The sequence below is a fragment of the Rhamphochromis longiceps genome, linkage group LG14, assembly GCF_057381845.1.
Source record: "Rhamphochromis longiceps isolate RC_006_pf linkage group LG14, R_longiceps_female_GT1.1, whole genome shotgun sequence".
Classification (NCBI taxonomy): domain Eukaryota; kingdom Metazoa; phylum Chordata; class Actinopteri; order Cichliformes; family Cichlidae; genus Rhamphochromis; species Rhamphochromis longiceps.
In genome coordinates this window covers 18935202-18946384 of record NC_140570.1, presented here as the reverse complement: position 1 = coordinate 18946384, position 11183 = coordinate 18935202, and the positions used below count along the sequence as shown (strand labels likewise).

The following is an 11183-nucleotide window of genomic DNA, read 5'->3' as shown; positions in this document are numbered from 1 at the left end:
TGAGAGGTCGATTCATTTGTAGTTTGTACTTGGGGAGCAGCACCAATAACACCAAGGCAAGCTTTAATACTGATAGATCAAAACATAAACAAAGTCCAGAATCTAAGAAAATAATTACAAAAACAGAAGACATAAAAATCAGAGATTAGTTAGGATACAGGACTCCACAAAAACACAGAATGCACAGACAATATAAAGACAAGGTAATGAGGGGAGTTGGAACTGGTGGGAAACCAAGCTGGAGACAACTAAACAAATGAGATGGAAGGAACAACACTTGCCAAAAGAAAACGGGAAGAGTGACACAACTGAATGTGCACCCAAGATCAACTTGACATGCGAAAAAAAGTCCAAAAAAAGAGACAAGGCTGAAGGAACATGAAGTTATCTATAACCAAACTATAAAGGCACAAATTACAAACCATAAACAACCAAAACCAAGCATCACACCAACCATCACCTCTATGCATTTCATTATTAGTTATTACTAATCTCTGCAAGGGCGTAGATTTGGCATGAACGGAAGGGACGTGTCCCCACCAATATCCAGCGATTATTGAATTGTCCCCACCAATAATTTGATCCCTTTGAGTAAAGAAAAACAACCCGATAGAAAGAAAACCTAGTAGCCTGCGCTGCGAGGAGAAGAGGAGGATGGCAGCAAAAAGGAAGAACCTGGATATAAGAAAGTATTTTTCAAAGAAACCTGTTGTGATATTTTGATACCATGGTAGCATTTACAGGATATTGTTTTATTGTGATATTATACAGAAAAGAGTTACTCAATAAGGCCCATTTAATAGTTGTTTTTCTCTTTCTCTCTGACCCAAGAATTGATGTGTAAGACTCACAGGCTGGTACCCCAAGGTCGAAAACACCACAGAGACGAGACCACTTCCTCACTCCCATCCTCCCTTTTTCTTTATCTCTTAGAAAAAGGCTCGTTAAAGGCCAGGTGGTTTGTTTCAGAATTCACTAATGAAAGAACTCTGTATTCTATGTCTAGGAGTGTATTTTGCTGGGATGATCATAAATTGTAGCTGAACTGATAAACTACACAAAGGATACTTCTTTGCTCACAAGGCAGGAAGACGTTTCCTTATTTGGTCTGTACTGGTTTGAACTGGGAACTTGCTGACACACGAACCTTTTTTTCTCTATATAAGCTGTTGTATACTTAATAAACCTTTGAGTCGATTTGGGAAGACAACCTGAAGCAGTCTGTGTTTCCTTGTTCTCCCAAGCTGCTCCCGACGTCGTAACTAACCCAGCTGAATGGCATACCTGAGTGTTACTTTAAATAATTAGGAATCTTAGAAGGAAAGGACAGAACTCTGCTTATCGCTCGTGCCTTGGAGGGAAAACCGGGATGGACATTTTTTCCTTCAATTTGGCGTCAGAAGTGGGATGGACTGACAGAAGGTAAATATGCGTCTTTCATATTTATATAAAGACCGTATTATACCTCTCTCAGTGATCGATCCATAAAAAAAACGGGATATGCTGACGAAGTTTCACTTAGTGATCCAGAGAGATACACTGACGACTTCCTCAGTCCCCGAATAAAGTAAATTAACCCTTGTGTGGTGTTGGTGGACCCGCTCAGAAAGACACAGGAAGTTGCCTGTTGTCTTGAAACGTACGTTAAAAAGTGAGAAGTTGCTCACTCAGAGTTAAGTGAGAAGTTGCTCACCAAAAAGTGACACAGGAAGTTGCCTGTTGTCTTGAATATTTTAATTTTGTTAAAAAAAAAAAAAAAAAGGGTCTCAAGGGTTAAAAGCAGTAAATTAAAAGCAGAAAGACACAGGAAGTTGCCTGTTGTTTTGCGAGAAGTTGCTCGTTAAGTGAGAAGTTGCTCACCAAAAAGTGACACAGGAAGTTGCCTGTTGTTAAGCGAGAAGTTGCTCGTTAAGTGAGAGTTGCTCACCCAAACAAAAATTGCTAGCAATAAATTTAAAGTGACCTCAGCTGTGCCGCAGCGAAAATACTAACCTAAATCCTCCTAGCGTGTAAACCCCTCTGGAAATCACTGAACATGGGTCAGAATTATTCAAAGACCACAGACAGGTCCGATAAAAAAATCTAAAGTACCTGTAAAACCAAAAATTAATAAAATACAAAATAAAGTCTCAAATAACGGCTCAGTACAACTCCCATTTCCGGTTACGTGTAACCTACGTCCGCGAATCGGTGAAGACGTCCATGATCACGTATCCAGAACATGCGGAAGTGCTTATGTGACTGACTTTGTTTACAACTTACGGACTGTAAGTTCAATGCATTCTAATTTATTTCCGGAGCCCTATCCCGAACGATTATCGCCAGAAAACAGGTCAGTAAAACTGAAGGCCAGTGCAGATACTACCACGAAAGCTAAAAGTGTTAAGATAAAGGTGAATTTTGATGTAGAAGGCTCAGAGGAAAGTGAGAAACTAATGTATGCAGGATTACCCGCTCCAGCACAGCAAGGAAGTTTCAGAGGACGGAAGGATAAGAGTAGAGATGTGTGTTTTTGCTGTGGAATGGTAGGACACTGGTCCAGAGAATGTCGCTTTGCAGCCACCAACAGGGCACACGCGCCTCGACCACAGAACGCAGTACAAGTTCCTGCCACTAGGCGTCAGCGGAGCTCTTCCAGACAAGGTAACTGGCAACAAAGGGAAGCATGCAATAATGGCCCCACAGGTGCAAATTTAGCTCAGTTTTCCAGCAGCCGCAGACACCCAAAGCAAAAATGAATTTGTGTATTTAATTTAACACAAAGTGTGAAATGTTTGCTGACACTGATAACAGCTTATGTTTTCTCTGCCCTATGTACCGACATGATGGAGAAGGAACATCCTCTGTGTCAGCTGGACCCTCAGCAGAGAATGAACTCAACATCCTTTTTGTCCGGTACTCTATGTCACACACTGTGCCAAAAAAACGTGTACAAATACAACAAGCCACACTTTTGTTTCTCTCACACTGTTCAACAACATGATAACTGCTCACACAAGTGACGGTCAAACAGTGATTTTGTCACATAACTCAGACATAGTTTATGACATAACTACACCATGTCGTCACATAGATCTAACCTACCCTATCGACTGTACTATTTCTGCACTTACGTTGCCAGCTGAATACCAGAATATGACATTGTGGTCTAAAAGTGAGAATGATATAGGATTTATTGACTGTACACTTTATCACGTACACCTATTAAAACACAACAAGCCAGTATATGTCAAGCAACATCCCATTTCTGCCGAAAAAGCCGCAGCCCTAGATGTCATGATAGGAGATTTATTGACTACAGGAGTAATAAAGCCCACACTCCTGTCAATCCTGTGCCAAAGCCTAACAAACCTGGCATATGGCGTTTCATACAAGACTTAAGGCAAATTAATGCAGTCAACATTCCTCTGCCACCTCTCGTTTCGGATGTTCACAGCATATTGACATGCATTGCATACACATTTTACCGTGGTGGATTTATGCTCCGCTCCTTTTTCTCAGTACCTGTGCATGAAGACACACAGCCGTTATTTGCATTCACACATAGAAATAAGCAGTACACTTGGACTCGTTTGCCCCAAGGCATGGTAGACAGCCCTGCTGCTTTCTCAATGGTGGTCTGTGCTACCCTGGACAGCTTCACTCCTCCAGGGCTGCACCCTGATCCACATGTGGATGACCTCCTCCTCTGTGCTGAAAGTGAAAAACTATGTCAAACTGCTACACACATGCTTCTCCAGCACCTCCAAAAGACTGGCCACAAAGCATCAGCAAAGAAAATGCAGTACTGTCAGACTTCTGTTCAATATTTGGGATTCACACTGTCTCACGGAAAACGTTCCATGACTGCAGACAGGGTCAAAGCTGTGACCTCCGTCCCTCGTCCCACTACACAGAAGGAAATGTTGTCCTTCCTGGGCATGGTGAACTATTGCAGACAGTGGATACCAGACTGTTCTTTTCATGACCACATTCTGCGTGACTGTTGTAAAAAAGACAAGCCTCCTCGAATACTGTGGTCCACAGAAATGACTGCCTCTTTCAATGCATTAAAGGGAGTGCTGACCTCCGCCACTCAAAGGTGCTGCCTGAATTGTTCAGGGAATGCCGGCCTGCCTGAGGGCAGTAGCAGCTTGCTCTATCATGATAAGGGACTGCGAGAAGCTCACACTCTCACATGACACTATTCTACACACCAATCACCAGGTCACGACCATTCTAGCAAACATAACTACACAACATATGCAAATCTCACCATAAAAGCGAGCAGCACACCCAATTCGCCAGCACATTTATTGATCCTATGCTGTGTTCTTCTGACCGACAGGATGGCTCAGACAGGCTTGACGATCATGACTGCATGACACGTATACAGGAATCCACAGCACCACGTCCAGATTTAGAGCAAACACCTATCCCAGACTCAGCCACGGTTTATGTGGACGGGTCCTGTTCAAGGCCGAGTGACAACTCATTTCTTTGTGGCTATTCAGTGGTGACATTGCCTGACATCATACTAGAGGCTCACTCATTACCATTTCACTCAGCACAAAAAGCAGAGCTCATGGCTTTAATACGCGCCTGTGAGCTACATTTGGATAAGCATGTGACAATTTACGCAGACAGCCGCTATGCATTTGGCGTCGTACATGACTTTGGCACATTGTGGAGACAAAGAGGATTTAGATCTGCTGATGGAAAATAAATTGCTAAATTCTGATTTTGTTCAAAGACTTTTTCAGGCTATACAGCTACCATCGGCCGTTGCAGTTGTAAAAACGAAAGGACACAGTACAGCTGACACAGACGAAGCAACAGGTAATGCCTTAGCAGACGTGACAGCCAAGGCTGCAGCTGCATCACAGCTCGCAGGAAGTATTATCTGTGCCCCTACAGCTGCCACTGCTACAGCTGCCACTTGTTACACTCCCAGACTATTTAGACACAAATGTTGATTTAAAATTCATACAAGAGCAAGCCTCTGCATGTGATTACACCTATTGGGAGAATAATGACTGTACCTTAGATGACAGAGATGGCTTATACAAAATCTTAAGGGTTTGATTGCCCTCCCATATTCCCTGATGCCAGTCCTTGCCCGACATTTTCACTGTGTGAGTCATGTCGGACAAAGAGGGGTAATAGGGGCAATAAAATCAAGATTTGTAATTGAGAAAACATCACATGCAGTAAAAAGCATATTAGCAACCTGTCTAACATGTGCGCGAACTAATGTAGGTAGCTCAAAAGCAAAACATCAGCATTTACCACAACCAGATTTTCCATTTCATACATTATGACTCCATCTGCAGTAACCAAATTATTTCCATTTGAAATAAGACTATTTCCAACACCATGGTCAGCTTCCAGAGGGGCACCGCTAGTAGAAGGTGATGTATATTGCATTGTCCACTGATGTTCACAACCTGGTAGAAAAACTGAATAATAACTATCAGAAAGTTTGTCTCTCTCAGCCTTTCCCCTCCACAGTTCCACCAGTGGAGACAAGGAGATGCGTGTTGGAGAAGTTGCTAAAACCAAGGACACTCTGGGAGGCCGCGCGTGTTCCAGCCCCAGACTGTACTGGCAGTGACGAAGAACCAGCATCCTCACAGACGGACAACCTCAGTGGATTCATGCCAGCAGGGTTAAGACCAGCCCAATCGGACCATCTCAGGCGTCGGATCAAGCAGATGACATCTCCGGCGGGCCAACGCCCGGAACCAGAGCAAATAAAACACACGGGTAGACGACATCTCCGGCGAGCCAGCGCCAGGATCCAATGTACATACACACACACAATCACTGATTAACACACAACGCCTGAAAGAACAACAACAAGGTACTCAAACATCCAGCAGGAACAGAAAGCCGGAAGTACCACATGATGTCTAACCTGATAAAGCTAGACTCATTCCATCCTGATAATGGAGAAAATGAAATGCCCATTGTCATCATACGACGCTTATTCTGTGTCTCTCGAACCTGGGACCAGGCCAGGAGACGACTGAAGAACTGTTTTTCTTATATATTTAGGTTATCTATCATATCTATCGCATTAACCTTAGGATTTTTCTTTGCTATTTTGTATTGTAAACTGCAACCATGTTCACATTTCTGCAGGTCATATTTTGCTGACGATACCTCATGCTCTATTTTGCAAGACACCTACTTAATGCACTCCTCACGCTCCCTAAAATCAGTAAATGACAACATAGACGCCACTAATAAACCATTTTATGCGCCTTCTAGAGCAGGAGTCAACTCCTGGTACGAAAATGCCAGAACAGCCGCTCGTGATTTAGGAAACAGTAACTGTTATGTCTGTTCAAAGGCTAATCCAGAACAGGTAATAGTAGGATACCCCATATCCGGTTTCCCCCTCACTGAGGGACTAGAGAAAATCGGCGGAGATAATGCTCTCTTTAAAGACGCTTTACAGTTGACTCTGAGCCCTCTCGACTGCTTACTTAGACACACACACACACCAACTAACCCTGAGACTCCATTAGGCGAATTATTGAAGTTATCTAATGACACCGCAGGGACCTGCGCCCCAATGAAACGCCCCAAGAATAGGTTAAAGCCCTCACTGCCCTTAGGACAGATCCCTCTCCATTTTAATACTAGTATGATATGTCTGCGCAGACTAAAGTTAACTGGCCCAGACACACACATAGATTATACAAAGGATAACTACACATTCTTCTCTGACTCCCCAGGTGCACGCTGTAATGAGACATGGCTAGCTGTCTCTGTGGCTGAAGTTGTATCATATCTGGAGGAACACACACACAGTTCAAGTTCGAGCAGAGAATCGATCATTGTTCCCCCAGAGGGTGTCTTAAATGATACTGACTGGGGGGAGTTAGTTAAATCACACATGGTCACGTGCCTAACTAGAGCAATCCCACATGCTTATTGGATGTGCAATAATACTCTTAGATTAGCTCTACCTGTTAATTGGACCGGTACCTGTGGTCTAGTAACCGTTGATGTTTGTTGTACTTTCATTCCCAATAATACCGCCCCTAACGGTTCATTCACACAAGCTATGAATAGACTTGAAGCATTGCAGATAGAACTAATTGCCAATACAGGCCACGGTCAGTGGCTAGACAAGTGGCTACAGGACACGTTTGGAAAATGGAAGAAACTAATTGTAGCCTTTGTAACCGTTGCAGCATGTATTATTTGTTTTTGATGATTATTGTCTGTTGTGTGATACCATGTATACGCTCTCAGAATTTTTGATATTAAGCTTGCTCGAAGGACCAGTTACAGTTATGATTTGTCTTTATATTATGTTATTACATTCTGTCTTTATACTATGTTATCATTTCATGATAAAAGGAGGGAACTGTTGTGATATTTTGATACCATGGTAGCATTTACAGGATATTGTTTTATTGTGATATTATACAGAAAAGAGTTACTCAATAAGGCCCATTTAATAGTTGTTTTTCTCTTTCTCTCTGACCCAAGAATTGATGTGTAAGACTCACAGGCTGGTACCCCAAGGTCGAAAACACCACAGAGACGAGACCACTTCCTCACTCCCATCCTCCCTTTTTCTTTATCTCTTAGAAAAAGGCTCGTTAAAGGCCAGGTGGTTTGTTTCAGAATTCACTAATGAAAGAACTCTGTATTCTATGTCTAGGAGTGTATTTTGCTGGGATGATCATAAATTGTAGCTGAACTGATAAACTACACAAAGGATACTTCTTTGCTCACAAGGCAGGAAGACGTTTCCTTATTTGGTCTGTACTGGTTTGAACTGGGAACTTGCTGACACACGAACCTTTTTTTCTCTATATAAGCTGTTGTATACTTAATAAACCTTTGAGTCGATTTGGGAAGACAACCTGAAGCAGTCTGTGTTTCCTTGTTCTCCCAAGCTGCTCCCGACGTCGTAACTAACCCAGCTGAATGGCATACCTGAGTGTTACTTTAAATAATTAGGAATCTTAGAAGGAAAGGACAGAACTCTGCTTATCGCTCGTGCCTTGGAGGGAAAACCGGGATGGACATTTTTTCCTTCAAAACCTGTAAGTCACTTAAAGTCAAGTTCACTCATATAATGTGTCCGTCACAATAACGTTACAGGCTATGCTAGGCCATACATGCCAGCACTCCCGATTCTTCCGGGGAATCCCGAATTTCAGTGCCCCTCCCAAAAATCTCTGGGGGCGACCATTCTCCCCAATTTCTCCCGATTTTCCACCCGGACAACAAAACTGAAAAGCCATATCCCAGACTGGCCCAGCCAATTTCAGTTTCCAACAATGGCTACTATTACTGCAGCTACTTAGTTTTACTCTTATTACTCTTTCTGGGTCGCAAAATAAACTTTTAACACATTTTCAGGCGAGAATGTAGCTGTGTAAACATCAAATAACTTAAACATGTTATTGTTTGGCCTTTTTCAGTGCTTTAGTTGTGTTTTATTTGTTGGTGAGTAAATCGGTTTGGCTGAGATTAAAGTTATTAGATTAAATTAGATTAAATAAAACTTTATCAATCCCTCGGGAGGATTCCTCCGGGTTCTCACACAGCTGAATAAACTGCTGTCACACAGCAGTGTGTGAAAGCAGCTGTGTGAATACAGCAGTTTATTCGACCATCTACGCCAGCGTCCGGTTATATTTTAGACAGCAAGGAGCAGACGGCAGGTGACGTAATTCTGAAGGCTAGACCGTCCAATTTCACAGTCGCTCATTTCCGGTCTACCCGGCTTTCGGAGGACCCGGGTCCTCAGGTGGACGCAGCCTCTGAATTTGGACACTCCCGGCCTGTTTCCGGCCGGACAATAATAACGGTATTTTATCCGATAAATAAACACTGTAAGATTCAAGTTTTTTGTATATATATATGTACATATATATCCTTTTATCAAGAAGCAAAAACAAAAAAGAAAAAATAAGAAACAGGGCAGGGTTCGATGGTTGAATCATCCGTCCTCACCAATGCCACAACCAAATCTACACCCTTGAATCTCTGGTTCTCTTCCACAGCATGTCTTTGTCCTGTCCTTCTACCCTCACCCCCCAACTGGTCGTGCCAGATTGTTGCCCCTCTCTGAGGTTCTGCTGGAGGTTTTTTCCTGTTAAACGGGAGTTTTTCCTTCCCACTGTCACCAAAGCACTTGCTTATAGGGGGTCATATGATTGTTGGGGTTTTCTCTGTTTTCTTATATTATTGTTGTGTATTTACCTTGCAATATACATTACCTGGCAACTGTTGTTGTGAATTGTCCATTAAATAAATAAAATTAAAATCAGAATCAGAATCAGAAACTTTATTGTCATTGTCATGAGAACAACGAAATTAAGAATGGTCCCCGATCATTGCATCATCCCTAGCAATATCAAAATATAAATAAAACAATAAAATTCAATAAATAAAATAGATAGAATACTTAAAATACTAATAAGATATAACAGTAAAACATTCACATACATTCCCACACACATGCTTCAGACCGTGCATAGATTAACACAAGAGTGGCGTGATGGACATTTTTTTGTAGTATTCAGATGTGTTATTGCAGTTGGATAACAGCTGTGTTTGAGTCTATTAGTCCTTGCTCTGATTGCCCTGTACCGTCTGCCTGAGGGCAACAGTTCGAACAGGGAGTGGCCAGGATGTGAGGTGTCTTTTATGATGTTTTGGGCCTTTTTAAAACAGTGGGCGTTGTGTAGAACTTCCAGTGTGGGGAGAGGGCAGCCAGTGATCTTTTGGGCGGTGTTAATGATCCCTTGGAGTGCTTTCCTCTGAGCCCCTGTGCAGCTAGTGTACCAGATGCATATGCAGTAAGTTAGAACACTCTCAATGGTGGCTCTGTAGAAGGACACCAGCAGTCTCTGTGTGATGTTATTCCTCCTGAGAATTCTCAGGATGTACAGTCTCTGTTGGGCCTTTTTCAGCAGCTCGGAGGTGTTCACACTCCAGGAAAGGTTCTCCTCTATATTGACTCCCAGGAAGCGGAAGCTTGCCACCCTTTCTACACAGTCCCCATTTATGAATAGTGGTTGGATCTCTGCCTTTTTCCTTCTGAAGTCTATTATGAGTTCTTTGGTTTTTGAAGTGTTGAGGAGGAGGTTATTGGCCTTACACCATGACGTCAGCTGCTCCACCTCGTCTCTGTACGTAGACTCGTCTCCCTTGGAAATGAGCCCCACCACTGTGGTGTCATCTGCAAATTTCACAAAGATGTTGCTGTGGTGGCGAGGAGTGCAGTCGTGTGTGTAGAGAGAGTAGAGCAGTGGACTGAGCACACAGCCCTGGGGTGAACCAGTGCTGAGACTCAGGGCTGAGGATGTGTGATGGCCAACTCTGACTCTCTGTCTACGGCCCGAGAGGAAGCTATTGATCCACATGCAGGTGCTGTATGGAAGCCCCAGGTCTTGTAGCTTGGCCACCAGTTTGTGTGGAAGGATGGTGTTAAAAGCTGAGCAGTAATCCACGAAGAGCATCCGCACATAGCTACCATGCTCTTCCAGGTGAGTTAATGCAGCATGGAGTGCTGTGGCTACAGCGTCTTCCGTGGATCGGTTTGCTCTGTAGGCAAACTGGTGTGGATCCAGGCTGCGGGGCAGGGCTGCTGTGATGTGTCTGCGGACCAGCTTCTCAAAGCATTTCATTACCACTGGGGTGAGTGCCACCGGTCTGTAGTCATTCAGGCCGGTGATGTGGGGCTTCTTAGGCAAGGGGACTATGGTGGAGGACTTCAGGCAGAGTGGGACAGTCGCCTGTGCGAGGGATTTGTTGAAAATCCTGGTGAAGATCCCAGCCAGCTGTCCTGCACAATCCCTCAATATTCGACCTGGCACACCATCAGGACCCGCCGCCTTCCTCGGGTTAACAGCCTGCAGCATGCGCCTCACCTCGTGCTCTTCCAGGGTGAGGGTGGTGCTGCTATGGGTGGCGTGTTGCTGCTGTGGCTCCAATACCTCCGGTACCCTGGTCTCAAAGCGGGCAAAGAAGATATTCAGCTCCTCTGCCAGCTCCAGGTCACCGTCCGCAGCTCCGAGATTGATCTTATAGTTGGTTAGGTGCTGGATGCCTTGCCACACCTGCCGGCTGGTATTACTCTTCAAATGGTCCTCGATCCTCCTCCTATAGTCCCCCTTTGCCTCTCTGATGCCTCTCTTCAGGTTGGATCGGGCTGTGGTGTAGTAATC

The 11183-nt window shown here is 43.8% G+C and overlaps 1 long non-coding RNA gene across 1 annotated transcript; it reads right to left on the bottom strand.

Moving 5' to 3' along the window:
• Positions 1-481: 481 nt before the first annotated feature.
• LOC146653920 (uncharacterized) lies at positions 482-9277 on the bottom strand. Its single transcript, XR_014907173.1, has 2 exons — positions 8047-9277; positions 482-706 (listed from the first exon to the last, which is right to left on the bottom strand). It is a non-coding gene; the product is annotated as an uncharacterized LOC146653920 (long non-coding RNA).
• Positions 9278-11183: the final 1906 nt, after the last annotated feature.